Consider the following 23,009-nt stretch of genomic DNA (forward strand, 5'->3'; position numbering starts at 1 on the left):
TTGTTGAATTTCGAATTTTGACGTTACTTTAAAACCATGCAGGATGGTTGGGCTTTTTGCCTTAACTATGTCTGGCTGACACTCCCACTGTCTCTGCCGCCTGCACGGGTGACATGTGCCCGTTCATCAGGCCTTATCTTTCCTTGAAGCAAGGTTGCAAATTCTGCCATCCTATCCCTCCTCCAGTTCATTACTTAACAACACCTGGTGTTTTGCAGTTTGCTGCGCTTTGGTGTGTTTAAAAAAAAACAAGTAAAAAGATAATATATAAAAATCATCAAATATTATTAATCTCAATTTTGGAAGAAGGGTTAGTATACAACACCACCTTATCCGTCTTACTCTAAGTACAACACTTAGATATTAACGTCTCTACTAGCGACACACAGCCGATCACTCGGCGTAGTCCTACCGCCTTCACTCGCCTACGCCGCTGGTTGACGGCGTGACGAGGATGGCGATGGAAACCCCACAGGAGATCTTACACGTGGCCGGACAACGGAGAGAGATGACGGCGAGCAGCGATGCAGTCCGGACCCAAGAATCCACACACGAACCCCGAGCCCCGGTCCACCCGCGCTTATATCTTCCTAGGCGCGGCTAGGCTCCACCTCCGGCCATGCCCTATTGTGGAACCTTCGAGCAGGTTCCCGGAGCATCTCGGCCAACCCCGCCTATTACCTTTTCCCCAGATACCTCTCCCTTTCAGATTGGATATCGTCTTAGTGGTGCCCATACCAGTGCTTTCCTTTCCCAGCCAGCAGGTGTTATCATGTCATTACACATTTACCAACACAGTTTAATTTGTTCATAGTGTATATTGGTCATAGCACCAAATATAATCATAATATTTCCAAATTCTGTCCCAGACTCATCCAATGTAAGGCACATGGACTATAAGCACTTTCTGCCACGAAAATAAGCTCGTGTTCAGGTGCGAGATGGCAATCACTGGAAAAACCTTCATCCAGCAGTGGATTGATCATTGCCAATAACATTAAATAAACTGCTGAGTTAAATATTAAAGAAATGGGAATCACAGGGAATTATTTGGCAACTGGTGCCCAATAGTACGAGATGTCTTTGGGGCATATACAGATTTGTGATTCGAAATGTGCTTTGCATTTAATCCGCGTGTTCGCAACAGTTGGTTGGTCAATTAACCCAGGTCCACACCAATCAGTGGCACACCTTTGCTTGCAATCAACTAATTTTCTCTATTTGTGGACGTCGCTGCAATCAGTTGCCAGCAGTTGTGGGACCGGTTACTTACAGACCAGAGAGACAGCGAAGTAGTTTGATTTCCTTTCATCGCGTGCGCTTTGTAACCTACAATTAAATGTTACAATTCTGAACGCGCCGTTTCATTTCCCATTGTGCAGTAACTCTCTCAGATGTGTGGAGAAAGCAGCCTCAGGTGGTGACTGAGTCGCGCGATGTGGAGAGCGATCTGGTTGTACAACATATCGTTTATATTTGAGACCGGTTTTATCATTTCAACACCGAACCTTTAAGCCCAGAAGGTCATCTAGGAATGCATCGTCGCATTACAGACTATGCAGTACAATATTGCATGTCAGACTCGCTGGAGACAGAGATATAAACAGGCAAAATGGCCGTAGTTGTGAACGCATTTCAAAGATTATGATTATGTACAAATAGGTTAACGGACACAACTAAAGCAAGAAACTTGTTTAAACACGGGGAAATTATTGATTCTGCGCCACGGTGGCGAGACGTTAACTACTTCGCTTGGTATGTAGGTGGTGATTTCGATCCCGACGCTGACGCCTCCTGTATATTTGAAGTTTTTATGCTCTCCCCGTGGTCGCGTGGATTTTTTTTCCGGGTCCTCCAGTCAAGGCGTATACGTGACGGTCTGGTATTTAACTTTGTACTGCATTTGGAAATTCTCAGAGCAAATGACGCGATTTGTGGGTGCTCGGTTCTTTGGTACGAACGGAGCTGCGGTAGCGATTGTAAAACTGCAGTGCTCGGAGTGCGTGGTGGATCTTCACTCCGGTGGCTTGCCTGTGTAATAAAGGACTCTCTCAGATGTCGATCTCCGTTGTCCTTTATTGGGTTCGTAGAATCTCCGTACCACGGCGTCTCGCTCAGGCCCGCGTCCCGCTCGACGACCTCTCCACAGCCCTCGGCTGTTCCATTGTGCAGGCTCCCTGCTGTTCCAATATGCAGTCTCACTGCTGCCCCGTCAGGTGATCCTTGCAGCCACACCGCTGCCCTGCTATCTAGCATCACTGCTGCCCCTTTCACAGCTAGCCTCTTACTGCCCCGTTAGCTCTCTTCGTCTGACACTGATGGCCGTCGGTGTCGACGTCTCCCACCGCGTGGCAATCGCGCCACACTCTCCGTCTTGCCCAGCGTGGCCTCCTCGTATTTCACTCCGTCTCAACTCCCCTTTCCCCTTCCGGTTCTCTCCCTAAATCCTCTCCCCCACGTGACCCTAACTCCACCCACTCCCCACGTGACCCAGACTCCACCCCCCTCAATCCTTGCTCGCATTATACGACCCCCCCCCTAATGAAAACCCAGCCGTCCCCGGCTTCAACAATTACAAAAAAAAATAATGCGAGCAATATTGGAACCATCTGGCATCACTGGACAACCGAGAGTATAAAACGATAACAAGAACAATAACAATCAACGAAAGGAAAGGGATTTGGAACGCGTGCGGGTTGCCGGCCCGTCCCGAAGGGGCGGCGGTACACCCACGGACCGAGAACGCGACGGGGTCTTAAGATCGACGGGAGTAGAACGGCCCGCCGCTGTTGGAGGCCCGTCAACGCCAAGGTCCCGTCCCCCAGGGAGACCCAAGTCCGGGGTCTCCGGCAACCGTGTCTGTGGTGGGGTTGGAAGGGCAGCGGGGCCAAGTGGCCCCGTCGCCGTGGTAGGCCCACCCAGAGCAGGATTCGCCACATCCGCCTGCGTCACGGCTGGTTTGTCTGTAGAAGGCACGACAGGCGCGCTTGCAGAGTCAACAGGCAAGGGCAGAGGTGCGTCGGGCGCAACAGACACCGGCAAGGCAACATCAGGGGATGACGCATCTGTCCGCGGGGCCACGTAGGGCTTCAGCCTAGACGTATGAACATACCAGCGCCGCGATCCGAACCGAACCTGTGCGGATTGCGGGTTAGGGACTTCAATAAGCTTAACCGGTCCCTGCCATGGTTTGTGAAGCTTAGGGGAGGTCCCCAGCCGCACCTGTGGGCAGTGCAGCCATGCCATGGCCCCCACTCGCCAGGGGCATGTACCGGTCGAGCGTCGGGCGCAACGCTCGTTTCGCGCCTGAGCCTTGGCAGTAGCCAACCGGGCCCCCTCCTGTGCCTCAGCGACGCGTCGAACCGTGTCCTGAATATATTCGGGGAGAGGTTTAACAGGACCCTTCGCCCCCGTACTCGGCTGTACTTCCACCGGCGGCACATTCTCGCGGCCGTACATGAGAAAAAATGGAGAATACCCAGTGGACGCATGAAGCGTCATCCGATACGCGGAGAGTACCCCAGGTATATGCAAGTCCCAATCAGCTTGTTTCTCGTCAACCGTGTGACATAGCATAGCCGACAGCGTCTGATTAAGGCGTTCCACCATGCCATCCGTCTGCGGGTGGTATGGAGACGTACGAACCTTCTTGGTTTCCAGAGCAGCGCACACTTCCGCCAACAATTTGGAAGAAAAATTTCGCCCCTGATCCGTGAGTAGCCTCTCCGGCGCCCCCTTGTCCATCACCTATCCAAATAGGAAGGCGTTCGTGATAGACGCCGCCGACTGGTCGGGTAAGGGCCAAGCCATCGGCCAGCGTGAAAGATATTCTACCCCGACCAGCAAATATTTATTACCCCTAGCGGACGGTGGGAAAGGTCCCAAAATATCCAGCGCCACCAACTCGTTGATTCGAGACACTTGTATAGACTGCACCGGCGGCACGTGAAGGTTTTTAGGTGGCTTCCGTCGGGCACACTCGGGACACGCCCGAATGTGTCCGACGACATCCGTCGTCATGCCGTGCCAGAAGTAGTCACGCTGTAATGTTAACAAAGTCTTCTGCACCCCGAGATGTAACAAAGTGTCGCCGTGCAGAGTCCAAATCAACTCGTACCGTAGCGACGACGGAACCACCAGATGCCAGCGGTCATGCAATCCCTCTCTCCACATGAGCAACCCATCCTGGAGAGCGGCCCCCGGCGTCCCACCGGACAGCAATTTCCCCGCTCCCTTCACAGCCCGACTCCGCAGCACCCCCCCTGTCCCGACGATCCCGCGCCAGCGGCGCGGACCTCGGCCCCGTCCCCCCCCCCGTGCAGGCCACTGGGCGGAGGCGGCCGTCAACTCCTGCGGTCCCTTGTCGTCAGGAACGTAGATCGCCTTCGTAGAAACCCACCCCGTAGCACCGCCTTCAACGATGGGCCCCCCCATCCAAGCCGACACCTGCTTCCAGCGTTGGAGATTAAATTGAGCGTCCAAGCACTTAGCCACAGCACGGGACTGTCAATTTATCATGGCTGCACACCGGCATGGGGATCCCAAGGTTTCTAGATAATTCGAGCATCTTGCCCAACACGAGGGGCTCCAACAAATCGGGCTCCATCTCGGGGTATGACGCCATCGCCAGTTCTAGAACTGTGCCTCTGTAGGCCACCGGCAATTCATCAGGCGCCCGCTGGCGCTGAACAAATCTCCGATGAGCGTCGTCCGGAGGCTCGTACGCATCCGCCATCTCCTCGAAGACACCCTGCAGCGTCTTCTTCTTGTCGGCCTTGATGGAGCGGAAGAACCGGACGGACTCGTTGTCGAGAAGTGTTGGTAAGACTTCCAGGGCCTCCGCGTCCGTCCACATGGCGGAGCGTACGACCGCTTGAAAGCGGCAGGCGAATGCGCTCCAATCGCCGCCGATTGAGAATTCTTTGACCGTTGTCAAATGACGGCTGCGGGTTCTTGCTCCTCCCTCCTCCTCCGATGGTGACACGCGCGGCAGCGACAAGATGGCGTCGCTCCGCAACGTGTGCAAGATGGCGGCTTCCCGCGGCGGAGGGCGCAAGATGGCGGCTTACCGCCGTTCTTCCTCGGCCACGCCCAAGATGGCGTCTTTGTGCCGCGTGGTCGAGAGGGCTGACGGCGACGGCAAGGCCCCGGCCCGTTGTTCCTCGCCGGGCCTTCCCGAAGTCGTCGCCGGCGTGACGAGAACGCACAATTGCGCCAGTACCGTCTTCAGCGCCTCCAGTTGCGCCGCCACCTGTCGCCATCCGTCGTCAGCGTCCAGTCGCGCGGGTGGGCCCACCGAGGCGGCCACGTCCTGCACGGCTGGAACCCCGCTCATCCCCGCTCCGCTGTCTTCCTCCATCGTGGGCAGCGCCACCGCTGGAGGGAGATCGTCGTCGGAAGATGTTGCCGAAGATGGTGCAGGGACGGTCTTCTTCCTGAGCTGTTTTGACATGCCGTTTCACTTCTGACACCAATGTAATAAAGGACTCTCTCTCAGATGTCGATCTCTGTTGTCCTTTATTGGGTTCGTAGAATCTCCGTACCACGGCGTCTCGCTGAGGCCCGCGTCCCGCTCGACGACCTCTCCACAGCCCTCGGCTGCTCCATTGTGCAGGCTCCCTGCTGTTCCAATATGCAGTCTCACTGCTGCCCCGTCAGGCGATCCTTGCAGCCACACCGCTGCCCCGCTATCTAGCGTCACTGCTGCCCCTTTCACAGCTAGCCTCTCACTGCCCCGTTAGCTCTCTTCGTCTGACACCGATGGCCGTCGGTGTCGACGTCTCCCACCACGTGGCAACCGCGCCACACTCTCCGTCTTGCCCAGCGTGGCTTTCTCGTATTTCACTCCGTCTCAACTCTCCTTTCCCCTTCCGGTTCTCTCCCAAAATCCTCTCCCCCACGTGACCCTAACTCCACCCACTCCCCACGTGACCCAGACTCCACCCCCCCTCAATCCTTGCTCGCATTACACCTGGTTTGATCTTAACGCAAAGATGACATCAGTTCCAAAAGGTGCATGCACTGTGCATTGAACATCTTGGCCACTCTCATGCAATAATAAATATAGCATGCCCTTTCTATTTATAATGTCCCACGTCCAGCAAAGCTTCACCGATTGATAAGACTTATTTTAGTCACGTAGAGCATGTTTGCAATGGCAAACACTGGAGACGGTGATGGCTTATAAACATCTGGTAGTTTACCAACATTGGTTTAAGCAAGCCGAATGAGACAATGTTGGAACAGTTCCAGCGTTTGCTTGGATTAAGCCAATGCTGCCTAAAAAAATGATACCAGGCGGTCGTGTGCCTGATGGGAAGTGTAACAAAAATAGACTGCACTTGATTTTTATACGCGGAGAGAGGAATATTTAAAGGAGGTGTATTGTCTGCTCAGACCCTCCTGAAGAGTGAGCGATTTAAAGATTTTAAAATATGTATACAAATGAACCATAACAGACAAAACTGAGAACGTGTAAATATAGATTAAGTCAAGGAGTAATATTATTTTCTCTGCAAAGAAACTAGCATATATATCTAGCCCATGTGTAGTGTTATTCACGGAGGCACACACTTGACTTGGAGGCAACACGTTTATTTCAACACCCCAACCGGGTAACAACATAAACGTATGGAATAACAACATAGGTGATAGCCACTTGAAGTATTAACTAAGCCACAACGGGGCAACTACATCATCGGTTCAGTCAGTAACATTCTGACTGACTCACGATGCCCAGCGAAGATCGAAGATGGGAGAGACGTAACGCTGAGGGTTGATTCCAGAGAACAGCCCTGATCGGGGCTCGGGACCCGGCCTTTATCGGCCGTGGCGTGGCCGGGCTCCGCCCTTAGCCACGCACCCTTCCAGATCCTTCCCGAAGACTCTGGCCCCTACATCACGTGTCCCTCTCTCCCCCTTTTGGGCCCCTCTTGCCACCTCAACCGGTCACGTGCCCTCTCAGGGTCACCCAGACTGTCATGTCCTCATTCGATCTCTCTCTCAATATCACCAGAACTAAGCCCTCTAGGGCCCGCTTCCATGGCATTCCCACTCGGGTGCCCGAAAGAGGCCCAAGACCAACAGTTCCACTCTTGATAATTGGTTCTTTACCCTTCTATCTGGCAACAAAACTGACACCTTTTTGAGGTCCCCATAGTTCCACTCTTGTGACGGTAGCCGGCGCTAACCGCCATAGAGACCCCATTTATGTAACTACACATGTATTTCTACTGTTTGATGTTCCAGTGTATAATTCTCAAAAAGTATTGTAAATTTCGTATCGAATATAATAAGATTACTAAAACGTGTTTGCACCCACAAAAGAAAAGTTTAAAACTCCCTAAGTCCAAAAGTATATGTTGGTAATGCGCATTATATCGCATTGTCACCATAATCCTTCTATTTACATTTCGGATTTCTCTAATAAGCTGTAATGTCAAGTATATCAGCTGTAAAGTGAAATCTACCAGCTGTGTGGCAACTACATTATTGAAGTTACTATTGACAGTGTTTTAAAGTTTGCGTCAGTTGCACATTGTCATCACGAAGATAAAGAAAGCCACTGCTTCTTTTAGAAACGGATCGTACGTTATATGTGATGCAATCATGACACAGCACACCTACAGTAAATATCCTTAGAGAGAAAAAAACCCACAGAACTTCTAACAGCAGCTCCGCCACACTGTGTAGCAGCCTCACATTATTACGTAATCAACCAATCTTTATTTTCTGTGTCGATATCGCCCTCAATAAAGTGGGCATGAGTGCACATTACAACGGAATAACCCCCCCCTCCCCCCACCACAAAGGTGCGGCTCCGCAATGTCTTGCTCACACCATTGCTTGTGGAAGGGCCTCCACCAGAAGGAAACTCTAGAGGTCTCCTATGAGAGGGTATTTTGGCTTACTCTTCTACAATGACCTTTGGAAGGGATAGGGTGGATAGTGGTGGTGGGGGGGTTAAGGAACTTCTACCATCGTTTCAACTGCCTTTCTGGGAGATCTAATAGAATCGAACTGGGAGCCTCTGGATTGAAAGTCTAGTGTGCCAACCAGTGTGCCAAACATTATACCCTATGGCAGCATTACCAAAAGTGTGTAGTGCTCTATAATTGTAATTCACCAGCATTCTCTACAGGGAGCAGGAATTGTTTGAAGAAAGACGTCTGCGAAATACAAGCGCTATGTACTGTATGTTGAACTTATTTCGTACCATACGTAGCCAACCGTACTAATTGGAAGTGCGGGAAAGCCCTCGCCTTCCCATTAACATCCAGCAAAATAGCTGCTTGCTGTTAATTGTTGATGTTTGGGTAATGGAACAGGTTTATCTGTCTATCTCCCAAAACCACAGAATAATGTTAGATGTGTAAACTTGCATGTTAAGTTAATACTCAAAAATATCCACCATCATTTACTGAACACATCTGCACATGACATGGCAAACGTTTCTCCAAAGTGCTGGGTTACACAGCCCCTGCCACCACATTACTCGGATAAGAATCATTGCTAGAAGCGGAAGCGTGGTTACATGGTCAGAGTGCTGAGCTGGTATCTCCGAGATCCTGGGTATCATTTTCAGCCACCTGTTATTAATCCTCTGGCTCTTCACCAAGCACCCGTCGTTGCGCATCGTGTAGAGTTCGTCGATGGAAGATTGCCTTATTGTTCGCCTTCAACAGACATAAAATTACGTCGCAACGCAGTTTATGCGAGCGCCGGGGCCTTATGGGACCCCGGGGTCCCGCCATAAGGTTCAATTGAGCGTCGTGAGTTTATGACTGCAGACAAATAAAATACTCCATCATTGATGTCATGTCATTTGGTGAAAAAACAATCTGAGTGTTTTTTATATCATCATACGTTACCGATAGCACAATCACAATTAGGCAAAAAAGACACTGGGATGGCACTTAGTTTTCCCAAATTCCAGCTCTGAGAATAACAAAAAAATATTTGTTTTACTCTCATGTGGCTGGTTGGGAGGGAAAGTGATCACCTCAACGGTGCGGACCCAGTCCCGAGCAGAGATCTCAGAAGTATATCCGTGATATCCGCTTCCAAGGACCATTCTCTAACACAAAGGGCTTTTAAACTGACATGATGCCGTCAGCACGATCCTGATTCAATTGGAGAAAATACAACGTAAAACAATATAATAGTCACAACTTAACTTGTTACATCTCCAGCTTTTATTTATTCCACATTGTCCACAACGATTCTCCTGCTGTACTTGTGTTAATTCCATAGAAATTCAATTGTGACAAATCGGCTTGCGATTCCATTGAAACAGTGCATTGTTTGTCTCGTTTGCAATGTCTTGTTTGTATTGCTTCTCACGTGTTTGTTCTGTTTTGAATTCGTTAGCCTAGATGTCATATTTGCATATCATTTGCTCATAATTTGCAATCCTTGTGTAGTGAGTCCAACTGTGTCGCAGACGTTGTTCTTTAGAAGCAACACTTTTATTGTAACATCAACCCGTTAACCCAAAGGGGTAACTGCCCCTTCACCAGATACAGCCTAGGGTGGTGACCACCCAGCTAACTACTCTATACGTAGCAGTTACAGCTACGAAGGGTCAGACCCTCACTCGGGTCCCAGACCACGTGTTGATGCCTCGTAGGACGTAAAACTTCCAGCTTGTAGACGTGGAGCTTCCAGCAGTAGAACGAAGCGACCCCGGTCCCTCTCAGGGACCCACCTTATATCTTCCCGGGTCGGGGCCGGCTCCGCCCTCGGCCCCGCCCGCCTTCTCGAGCGTTCTAGCTCCCTCTCGATCCCTCTCGAGCGCTCTCCCTGGACACGTGCTCGCCCCCTAGCCGCCACCCCCCCCCACCTGGGACCCTCTCTGTGGACACTCCAGATCACGTGCCTAGGAGGTCAACCAGAGTGCCATGGCCCAGGGCAACCCTGGGCTGACACTCTCCCACTCCCGCTTGTGGGAGCCCGCACTACACGCTATGCGTGGTACCCGCGCTATCCCAATGCTCACCAAGCTCCGCCAGGGCTGGAACTACACCCGCCTATAGGGTGTACGCGATGACGGTGCATAGCACGCCGTGCTGTGCTCGAGCCGGCCTCACACAACAACCGGCCCGGTGCTGTCCGCGATGTAGGGACATCGCACGCCACGGCCCTCTTGTCACCATACAGTGACATCCCCGATGTCACTACACGTGTAAATGGTCACCCACGCACCACACATTTGTGCAGTGTAGCATGAGCGTAAGATCATCAATCTATAAAATTGATGCATTGTCCATGTACAATGAACTGTCGTGAGATCTATATTGTCTGTAAATGTATGATATAAACGACTCTAGCGTAGCCCATAGGAAATGTTGCCAAGCGATGCGTTGCCGCAGATGAAGCAAGGCACAGCGGACGACAGCGGAAAATATCAATCACTGGCACAAAGTCAACTCGAATGGCGAATGTGGCCACGTGACTAGGCCGTTTGTTTATTTTAGCGTGACGCAGACGATGCTGCTTGTGTATGTCTGATCACCCGAACCGATGCCTTTAGGCCCCAACATCGGATACATGTGTGCAGCACTGAATTGATGGCCCACCTCAAGGTCTACAGCTTCACGTGCAAAAATTATTCCAAATAATACACCGAACAAAATGATACAGGTTACGAATTCAATTCCTTTTTCTATCACCACCGGAGTCACCGCACACTGAATGTGCGTCATAAGAGCCCTGCGCTCGCGTCATTATTGTATATATATACTATCCCGAATATTTGTTGTTCTTTTAATAACATTTCCTGAGCACAGGCTCAAAGCGTCAAGCGACCAGCAACAAGCAGCGCTGTCAAAGTTGAGCTGACACGCTTCTTGGACTGAGCGAAGTGAAACAACAGCTTGCGAATTGGAGACGAGGGGGAAGGAATTCCAGGCGAGCCAGTCAGCGCGAGGGGTTAGAAGCCGAAACGAGAAGCTGTTTGACTCGCAATTGTGGCTGGTGGGTTGAGCGCAGTACATATGAGAATGAAGCGGTCGGCGCGGTGGATGAGTCATGAAATTAGTGAAAGTTAACGAGCCAGGAGCCGTGGGTGTCGCAAGAGAAGTGATGAGGTGGCGACGGGCATCCGGTCAGCGTGGCTCTACTGAATCGGTGAGCGCTTGGCCAGAAATTTCCCTGACTGATTAACGTTGAATGTTATCCAGTGCGGTGAGGTATGTACCCGATGCTCCACTCCAGATTCACAACAGTAGTCATAATTGTTCGGAGTTGAAGCTTTGGCATTTAATTGAAAGCCCACGTTTCGTTGATGTCGTCATCCTCAAAGTAGTAATATAGCCATTCCGTGACAGGTCAGATGAGATTGCACATTCATTGTTTCACCATGGATAACAATGGCATGGTTAACGGTGATAGATGGACATGTGGAATTGTCAGTCTTGCGTCATGTCATTGTTGACTGGGTTTTTATTTGTTAAAGTGGCCAGGTTTTTGCCACCCCCCACCAGCAGCTGTATTCATGTCAATGATGACTGATCGTGAAAGGATCTGCGTTTTGGGTAACTAAATCTCCTGTTTCCTTCGGTTTGTGATTTACATGAATAGGGTGCCTGAAGTTTAAAAGTCACCATTCTGCGTGGGAGCAATGAATGAAAAGTGGAAAGAGTAGTCATGCAAATATCCTTCTCGGCGGGTTTGTGCTGTGCACACCCCTGGTCGTGAATACATACTCTCTGCCTGTAAAGTCTCACGGATTAGCCTTTCGGCTCGCAGGCTTTGCACAATGGTGCCCGTTTAGAGTATGTACAGACTTCCACTAGCGCCACCGCTCGGCAGAATACTGAATGATCGTGTCAACAACAGATCTGTGATATGCGCACGGATTTTAGTCCGGATACGTGAAGGGAGATTTTACTGCCGCCTGAAGAGAGATGCCGGTTAAGCATTCCGGATGTTGAAATGTCGGGATAACAGAGCTTTTTCTGTATTTGGTTTGGGGGCCGTTCAGGAGTGGGAGATCTCATGTGGCCGTGCACCATACGAAATTAAACGCACCGCAAGCCATAGGTTACCTATGACTCAACTAAATGGTGCAAGTGAATATATGAAAATGTACGGCCAACTACTATCGTCACACGTGAATAATAATATAATTAAAGAAAAAAACCTGGAATAACCACACAAAGGTGCATTTATTTCGAAATGAATGATACGTTATCTGCGTGCATCATTTAAATGACACAGACAGTTGCCGCGGTGAATATTGTAACACAGCTGTAATTTTATTGTACTATGGAAAAAAAACACTTGCCCCAGTGTAAAAATACTGTTGACACACAAGGCACTGCTTGGTTGAGACCGTACGGCAGTGTGGCGGCACATGACAGGACAGTTGACCCAGTTTCGAAGTAAAACTCTCTGGAGTCGAATACTCTTCTTACTCAAGATTCATTTTTCATTGAATATTTTCCAGGTTGCTGATAGACCAGGAGGTGAAACATGACTTGTAGCCACCGCTTTCAGAGAGAGGAGGGACAATGGATGTGTGGAAATTTGCGTCGGGGTTGCGAAGCTGGACAGGGCTTCATTGGAGCACGACAAAGGTCTCCGGGTCGTACTTAAACGAGGTGGAAAAGCTTTGTCGTTGGTTTTGAAGGGCTATAACCGTGCAAAGAAAACCACTGGAGGTCTAAAGAAATCGGTACTGCTAAACGTTTGCCAACTCGGGTGGTAATCCAGGTCTTACGAGAAGGGGGTTGGGGGGGGTACTGTACAACTTTACAGAGACCGCCAAGCTACGAGAGCCCCCCCCCCCCGAAAATAAATGACGAAACGTTTTTTTTTATCTAACCGATGTGGGGCGCTTCTGGCCAACCTTATGTACTGTGACCGCAAATTGATCGCGACGGGCGCCGGTGGGAGCGATTTCTTGTTCTCACCCCATGCGTGAATTAGGGTTTGAACTCGGCCAACCCTGTGCAGAATCTCGCAAACTAAAAAAAAACTGCGTGGTGGAATATCGCTGCGAATGCGTTTGCGGAATGGAGCCTGCAATGCGTCAAAGTCTTGATTTCCTGACCCTGTGACTGCCGAAACGAAGGCGCCAAGCTCGAGTGTGCGTCCTGCAATTTGTGCATGAATAATACATGCACAATGAACCCACCACTATGTAACCCGACCTTTTGTGCAGTGAACATCGCCAACCGCTTGCGGGTGCTCTACGCTTTACAAAAAATAAAAATAAACGCACAACTCTGCATCAATTAGGGCCGTATCATAGATTGTACCTAATCAGCTTTAACGAATTACTCGTATTTTGTAAAGGTGACAATTGGACCCAGACCATTACAACTCCCCCTCCGCCCCTCTTTGAGTTTTTACTGAAGAACAGAACCGAATCTATACGCGTCTGGGCGCCCGTGCAGACTGTGCATGGTCAAATACCCAATCGCTAAACACATTTTCTTTCATACTCTTTAGTTCTTTCGGTAAAGTCACGGAGGTAGAAAAATTTAACAACATAAAAATAATACCTACATGACTTTACCGAAAGAACCAAAGAGTATGGATTCCTGCAGTCACGACAGCTTCAAATCAAGACATTTTTTCAGTTAAATTTCGTTTAAGATTTGCATTGGAAATGGGCCACACACGCAAAAGTGGTTTAAGCTCTTGGGTGTGCGTCTTTCCTCGCCACTCTACGTTTTTGAATGTTTAGCACTACATCGCTTATGGCAACGGGCACATTCCCACAGTGGATGACAAAGCCTCCTAAGACTATTAAATATGCCCACACGTGTTAAGACGCGCTGCTAGGAACTTCGTAAATTGTGCCACGTGTGAATTGGCTCTGGTGTGAGCACCAAGCCGCGTCCACACCTCGGTGATCATCTGCGAAACTAAATCGGCTCGCAGCTGCTTTATCCACATCCGAGTGAGAAGTTTCGCAGCGTGTAAAGTTAAACAGGACATTCAGGATTTTAACCAAGCACAGTTCGCCAATGCTCACATGATGGAAAACTTTGAAACAAATCAGTGAGGAGATTGCTTTAAAGTATACTCAAAGTAGACTAATGTACTTCGAGAAACTGGTTGTGCAACTCATTGCAACTGGTTTCAAAGGCATCCACATGTAAGCGATTCAGTTGCATGTACTGTAACTAATTTGGACACTTGATCCAGTGTGGATCGGTTGAAGGCATGCAAATTGCGGTGAAACACATGAATGCCAGCAACCCAAAGCCATACAGCTTCAGAGATTTTACCTATCTAAGATGGCAATGTCAACCAGTACCTGATTTGAATAGAGACATTTACATATACATACAACAGGTGAGGAAACAGATTATTCCAGCATTCATTTAAAAATACACACCAGGTTGTAAGGTTACGTCATGGGTGGGTTACACAAGTAATTCTAAAGCCCGACACAAATGTAAGAAGAACTTCACAGTTTTAACAGATTTTTACACTCTATGCACAAACCTGTACGTCTCTAGGGTTGTGATAACAAAGCACAAGTGATTCATCTTCCCGACACCTCGCGTTATTTGTAGTGGACAAATATCAATAAAGCCCCATCATAAAAGATTTATACACATGCTCTTCCAGGTGGTAAAACACGTGTTCACTCCCAAACGCCAAGTAGTCTAAGTGAAAAAAAAACTTATATGAGGTCAATTGAAACATATTAAAACAAAGTCATTGCAGATTTCATTCCTCCTTTGGGGTCACTGCCTCTGGCAAGTAAGAGCTGAATATAATTGTGGTATCTCGTTGGTGGCGGTACTATGTATAATTACAGAACTGAGTTGGATACCCGTTTTATTGGTGGAGGCTATCTTTCACCCTCAATTATAAGTACTTGGCATTTCAACAACAAAGCAGAATTTGTAAAAAAAAAGTGTATACAATGCACTACTGCTTGGACACGAGCGTGCTTTCATTTAAATGTCAAGTAATTCGTATTATTGTTGACAATGCCTGACGTCTTTATGCCTGTGAATAATTGACCACAAACAAATACTCTCAACAATGGGACCCCCCACACACACTCTTTGCAAATCCCAGCTGATACTAAATGGAAGGTGTACTGTATAATATGTTAACGTATTGCAAATCACTCAACACATCCTCATCGCTACTGGGTCTACTTATTGCAACATTAATAACGGTCAGGTTAATTGGACTGGTGCACAGTAACCAACTCTCGGACAGCAAAGGGTAAGCAGGCTGAATACATGATAATACACAATGTTTTCCAACGATAGAATTCTGTGAATTACGCTCACACCATTAAATGAGCCTTCACCGTACGAGTAATAACGGGTTTGACCTCCATATCAAATCGCTGAGCGTGTGAATGTTGGAATTTACATCGATATTGCGCATCCAGAACACTTGAATTATTGCTCTTCAGCCAACCAGATCGTAGTGGGGACAGTGCAGATTGAATATCGTCAATTGCACACAAACACGGATATCCTTGGTCATACCAGACAAAGATGTACATCCATTCAGTAGGGTCTACAAGATCGGGAGTGATTTTTCCAGCCCGGTGCAAAATAATTTTGAAAAGATCAACAAAAGTTCACCATTGGGCAGGTTTTCACAAAGTCCACGGTACAAATTCTATCCAGGAAAGTATGTAAGAAAAAAACAGTGAACCATCTGCTGTAACTTAAAAACATATCATGAGCGTCATTATCATCGTGGCAGCGTATTATCCATATGCTGTCATTTGCATCCTAATAACCCCAGGGTGACCCCCCAGAAATGTAAAACTAAATTGTAATATCACGGGACCTTCTTTGCCAGTACCAAAATATGAGAATATATTTTTCCCATTTTATCTGGCAAAATAGGTGTTAAGTTGTTCAAACATCAAACTGAAACCTTTTACAAGGAATCATGTCTGCATTAACCACAATTCTTGTGGTCAAAATGCAAACAAAAAACATACTGAATCTTGACTTAAAACTTTCGTCACTGCAGAAATTAATATTCTTTGGGTCTTTCGGTAAAGCCACGTAGATAGAAAAATAATAAAAGTATGACGACGTTTTGATCGCAACACAAGCAATCGTCATCAGGTGAAAAAAAAATGGCATCTACATTACTCTGATAGTGCATTGTTTTTGTGATGTACGCCTTTTGGCGTCCTCTGGTCTAACACCGTTTGAGTCGAGGCTCAAAAGAAAGCTGCCTCTGGTGTGGACCAATCAGTTTCAAAGACAATGCATATATTATCAGAGTATGTTTTGTTTGCATTATGACCACAAGTATTGTGGTTAATGCAGACATGATTCCTTGTAAAAGGTTTCAGTTTGGTGTTTGAACAACTTAACCCCTGTTTTGTTTCCAGATAAAAGGAGGGGAAACCTATTCTCATAAATTGTAATACTGTAATCATGTTAAATCTGGTTTTCATAAGTGGCCATTGACACCCTCAGATCATATAATTACAGCACAATTGAAACGTCCAGCACTTGGGGGAACTCAGCTAATGCATTAAATTAGCATTTTTTAAAATATATACCGTACATTTAATTAGTACTTTTACAGGCAGCGTGTGGAGAGGGGAGTTCTCCCCCACCCCGCTCGCCCTTCACCCTCGGGCCCATGGGATGGAGCCCCACTCGTGTCGTCACCCCACATCCATTTCCTTAGCGACGAACAAAAGCCGCAAATCGGAGGTGAGTCAGAAAACAAATAAACCGGACACCGGGGAGTAACACAACAAAATACCCAACTTTTTTGTATTATTCGTCTTCTTCTCCCTTTTCTTAACTCAGAAACATACACCGCCTGTCAACGCCACGTAACTGTAACCGTGGCGTTGACTCGGATGAGGCAGGCGAGCTTTGCTTTGGGTGGCTCCAGTTGCACGCAGGGGAGTGGCCGGCTTGGCCCCGGTGGAGGTCATCGTGGGCCCTTTTACAGCGGTGCTTCTCAACCTTTGTTTGTCCACTGCACTATAACCACTTGTTTAATTATTTAGTTTCAACATAGTATCCACACCCACCCCACCACCTTTGCCTGACCCAACATAATAGTTGAAAAATAAATGTACGAATAATGAACATCAATATTTTTACCAAATGTCAATTTTGAGGTGTCCTAACTATCCTCTTTGGTTCTTTCGGCAAAGTCACGTAGGTAGAAAAATAAAATAAAACCAAAATAATATATTTTTTTTACCAACGTGACTTTACCGAAAGAACCAGAGTGGATTCCTGCAATCACGAAAGCTCCAAATCAAGATTGTCCTAACTAGCTCGTTAAAAATAAATCAACGGACACTGCATGCGTGACATAATTTATTCGTTCTCGCTGGTTACTCTTGGAAACAACATTGTTCTACGATCAATGAGTTCTAGGTTACATATGGATTTAAATGTAATCGTGGTTATTTTATATTGGACAGATTCATACGTGATTATTCACCAAGGACTCTCACGTGTGATATAATTTCACATTTATAAATCACCTTACGTACACTCCACTTGGGTGAGAACCACCGGCTGACAGAGTTGTTCACCCACCACCACCACGAACGCCGCTGAGAGTCACAGACCCCTTCCACTGATGCTCCTGTCATACCGGGACTGTCCACCTGGGGGACGAGGGGTCTACTCCGTTGCTCTTTTTCCACCCGTGGACTGCTTTAAAAGCGCCGCTGGAACCTCAGGATCGATCCCCTTCTACATGCGCAGCTGTCGTCGACGTGGATCACGGTTTTCAGTCGCCAAAACTCTTAGAAACTCTCCGCACCATGCGTGCCTGTGTTCATTAAGTAATCGACTCCCGCACCGACAGTTGTGCTTAATTATGAACATAAAAGGGGTTGTTTTTGCGAGATTGGATCGCGTAAATATTCACGTGTCGTTAACACACAAACCCATCTGACACAGCCAATTGGTGAGGGTTGTCACGTAAGCAAAACGTGCCAATTAGTGATGACTTTGGCACACCGGTGTGTTGGAGAATAAACGCGCATAACTTTAGCAACGACGTTTTGCTGGCGATTACGACAGGCTTCGTCAGGTGATTTGCCAGAATTGTGACGGAGCTGGTTGTCATCACCAGCGAAACGTTGTTACTCAAATTGTAAATGGTCGCGGAAGCCTACATGTTTAAAGTGCCTAATTAATCGGGGATTCAAACTACTCCCCCCACCTTAATTCGTGAAATAAACGGCGATTTCCCACCCTCCGATAATAATACATTGCCGCTGAGAAACGTTTCCCTGACTGTTACAAAGTTTTTTTTCTTCTTCCTATACTCCTCGTGTCTTCATCACACACTTGCTCAATTTGTACAACTATCCCGTTAAATCGTGGACTACTCGCTAGCTAGCAGCTTTCCAGGCAATCCGACAACAAAAATTCCCGTAGCCCCCTGAGCAGTAAACATTTTAACACCGAGCAATGGGACACGGGACGTCATTGCCATGAATAAATCATTAAATACTGTATATGTCATCAGTGCCGGATTATCCTAGTAGCAAAAGTAGCTACATATGCCAAATGTTTTAAGCTACCAATTCCGGTTCAGTGATTCTGCACTTGCTCTATTACTATAGTACTATACTGCCTTCAAATTTTATGAACGACTGGGTGTTTAAGGTTAGCGACTTGCCGTATTATCTGGATGTATAGCAAATTATAAAATACAATTACTTTACTATGCAAGTTAAATATTTGTTTTAATATGTTTTTATTAGGGCCCCTTTATTAATATGCTACAGGCCCCGCACTGGCTTAATCCGGCACTGTATATCATGCAAATGTTATGAGTCGAGGCCATAAAGAAGGCCGTCTGTTGTGGACCAATCAGTTTCAAACACAATGCATATTTTATCAGAGCATGTTTGTTTGCATGTTCACCACAAGTAGGTGTGGTTATTGCAGGCTTGATTCCTTGCAATAGGGATCTATTTGGTGTTTGAACATCTGAACACCTGTTTTACTGCCAGAAAGGGTAAAGCCGATTTTTATTTTTCATTTACAAATGTTATGCATTAGCCAAGGACCCCAAGTGCTGGGCACTGGGGATGTTGTAAATATGCATAACTGGAGCGTCTCGTAACCACTATGAATAAATAACCAGTGTGTTAATGCCATAATCAACATTGATGAGAAATAATCTGATAAAAATGAAGTATCATTATGAAATAAGTGTGCCATTGCAAATTATTATTCAAGTTTAGCTTTGAGTTGAGTGAATCTCAGTGGGTTTAAACTAAAAGGAGACATCAAACCATGCCATTTTTTGTAATCATTTATTAAAATTGCCTTATGCTTGCAACCCGCTTTAAAATGTGTGGTGGTTAATTAACTTTATATACTTAGTACTTGGCTAATTAATATAAATCGAACATTGTCATCAGGCAGTTCTACAAATGAGGCAACTTCAGTCAAAATGTATACTAATATTATATGGAGGTATCATTTTGAAAGTAATCACCATCAGCGTATTTATGGAATAAGTCAATAGTTTGATGTAAAAATGAATGCAATTCAGCATGGATGAAATAAATTTTGTCCGAATACGTCCGGCACCATGGCATTGACATGTTCCCTCATCAAGGTGAACACATTATTTCTACATTGTTGAATTCCATGACATTTGGTTGACATACTAAGCCCGCGTAATGCTTTCAGTGAAAATTAAACATCTTTGAAGCGTCTGAAACGTAAGCCGAAATTCGTTGAACTGCCTGTCCAAACACACCATTTCATTCTGTAAGTCAGCCTTTTTTCCCATTCAAGTCACAGCTTACCAGAGTTGCTGTGGGGACTTTGCATGCGGTTGCATTCACGTTTCTATTTTACAGTTATTGTATACATTGGTGGAGTCCTATTTTCTTAGGTGCGTACAGTTGTGTGGGGGATTATATTCAAACGATAATAAATGTACAGCCCTTTGTAAATCCACTGCTGGATGAAGGCCTCTCCCACACCTTTCCAATCATGAAGGCTGTTTGACCATACTTCACCATGCTGCCCAGTGTGGGTTGAAGGGGGTATACAGGACCGAATCGGGTATCACTCACTCAGATATCAGTCATGACCAGGAGTTGAATTCAGGTTTATGGATAAAAAAAAAAATCACAATTTGCCAACCGCTACTCCCCACAATCATACATAATACAATACCTCAGTGGTGTTTTGCCAACTTCATCTTAACCTTCACTCAGCATGTTGTGCCATTATTGTTACTCTTACAGACACACTTCACACCTCCCCTCTTAAGGAGACTGGTAGCCTCCGTACAAAAAAACATTCCTGTCATGTCAAAAGACTGTGGCTTCACAGGTGAAAGCACTTAGTTCCTGAATTGTTCCATGTTATAGAGGTTATGCGTAGGCACAGACTACAAATATCAGAGGCTGAAAAAGCTGCAATAGCAATCGTATAACAGATCAGGCAGCACTTGCAAAGTTTCAAGTGAAATACTGGGAGTGAAATGTGTTTGGGGGAAATATATATGTAACCCGTGATAAGAACATACACGGGGAAGATCAGTTGTGCCTTGGTGAAAACAAAATGACACACGGAAACCCAAGCATGAAATGTTAATGTTGTTTAATTAGTTAAAACCAAGAAGTGAAATCAAGAGTACACAGTGTGAAATGCAGCATTGGCCTACCGCGCTTGGACATGACCAGTGCACACTAAAAAGGCAATCCGTCACACGCTACTTTCTGAATTATCCTCAAAATATAATACTCTTAGGCTTACGAGTGTAATCTCTGATAATTATTTATCCCGATTGTGTTTTTTACATACATGCAAATGTGACATTTGTACAGTATTTCTGAACATCGTTTAATGAAAAGCGGTACTTTATCTGGTTTAATGATAACACAGCATTGTACTTTGTTCAAAGCGCTAAGGTTAATAAATAGTCGATTGTTACACGTGTATGAAAAAGCCAATCGTAATGGTGTAATATATTGACACGACACATCGCAGTCATGTTTCAGCCACAAGGCAGGTGTTTATAATTTGTGTCAATAAAACTTTAAACAGTACTAATGCAAGCACTGGCCCATTAAGTGTGAGCTAGCTATAATTGATAGACGGTATAGTATATGCTTTACTCCGAGAGCAAAGATTCGACATCTACGCTTGTATTATAGATTCACTGTGCAAAAACAAACCTGACGTAATGTAGGGCTATGTCACCCACATTATTAGCTTTACAATTATTGCCTGGTTGCTGAAAATAAGCAACCTAAAGAACATGTTTAAAGTGTCATTAAGTACAAATTAAAACATTAAAACTGTAAAATAGTCTACAAACTGCAAATACTATTTTGAATGAAAGCATGAATGATAACAGTATGCAAAATGGAGCCAATGTACATGCACAATATAAAAAAATATGCCCAAAATAACTGATCTTCACATACATATTATCAAATCAAAAATTAAAATATCGAAATAAAGCACGTCAACATCAATACATAACATAACAAAACAACAAGCGTCCGAGTGAAAAAACAAACATCAGCCAGATATTTTGCCTGTTTGCCAAAACAACGTGCATGGCTTGCAACAATGCAACGCACACCATTCTCAGTCATAACTGTCCACGGGACATTACTCTCCCCTCACCCTTTCACACTTTGGGAAGCCAGCCCTAACACGCTATTTACTTTAATAGGTGTTTACTTCCAAAATAGTCAACGTTCTTTCCACCAATGTTCTTTTCTTCTTTCGGCGATGCCACACTTTGTGTAACTCCCGTTTGCGACACCAGCACAAGCCAGTCATTCAAAGTAATGACTGAACCGCGACGAACAGCAGGCAATGCGATTCGTTCTTCAAATTCATACTTCCACAGCTATAGCCACTTTAAGCTACACATGTCGTGCAGGCATTTTGCCAACGTCCACGGTGACATTGGTGTAGAGAGGTTGCCTCACTGTCTCCACGTGTCTGTACTTGAGGGTGTTGATGCCATCCCTTCCCATGTTATGTCTGGTGTTCTTGATCTGCGTGAACCTGTATGCAAACGCACAACGAACATGATGCCGGAGCTCACCAACGTTAGTGCCCAGAACTCAAGTTTTACAGGAAAACATGGCACAAATGATTTTGGACTTGATCACAAGTGAATTACATTAAGCTGTAAACCAATAGGATGTGTGTCCGATTGCAATTATGTGCCCACGGGCAGGGCACGGCATGTTTACCTAACAAGTGCATTCATTTGAAAGCATGTGCATGCTGTTCATCGCAAATTTCCTTCAAGAGTTCAAAACTCTTTTTTTGTACTTTGCTAACCAAATCTAATTCGGATTTTAAAATTAAGCTCTACAACATTTTATATGGTAAAGTATTGCGATGTCCTCTTTAGTGGGGGCGAGTTTTTACTCAAAAAATAAATAGAATGAATTAATGAAACTGAAATTTTTTATGTTGTCACATTGTAACTTTACTGTTTTGAATACATATCTTTTTTACAATGATTTTCCTTGCAAGATGTTTTGTTTTAATTATCTCTTCCTTCATTATGGAAAACATCTGTGTCAACATTTGTCGAGGGCGCTACACAACCCCTGAACGTAATTTTATCGACAGACGTCAACATATAGGAAGGCTCCACAATACAGGTTTTTTCACTGGCAAGTGTACATTACAGAGGAGATGTTAAAATAGCTCGTTAGTTTGTATATATATATCATTATTGAAAAAAGAATTATATTTCTTGAATGTAAAATATTTATTTTTACAAAACTAGATTTTATTTACCCATTGGAATTTATCCGATCAGTTTTATTTAACCAAGACTGCACACGACTGATTGGTAGAGCCTGGAGGACAAGATGGACCTTCCTCAGCTCGAGCTAACTGATCAAATTTAGTCTCTCCTCTTTGGTTCGGAGGCCCTGCACTGCCACTCTGCACTCTCTGCCCCATCGTTTCAATGATGAAATGGCAGTAAACGAAAATTGTGGATCAACAAACCCAAAGAGAGAGCCCTAGAGAAGGTTGTCCCAGCAGCCACCATGACAGGTGGCA

This window comes from Lethenteron reissneri, chromosome 39 (genome assembly GCF_015708825.2).
Source record: "Lethenteron reissneri isolate LAM-NWPU_2019-01 chromosome 39, ASM1570882v1, whole genome shotgun sequence".
Taxonomy (NCBI): Eukaryota; Metazoa; Chordata; class Hyperoartia; order Petromyzontiformes; family Petromyzontidae; genus Lethenteron; species Lethenteron reissneri.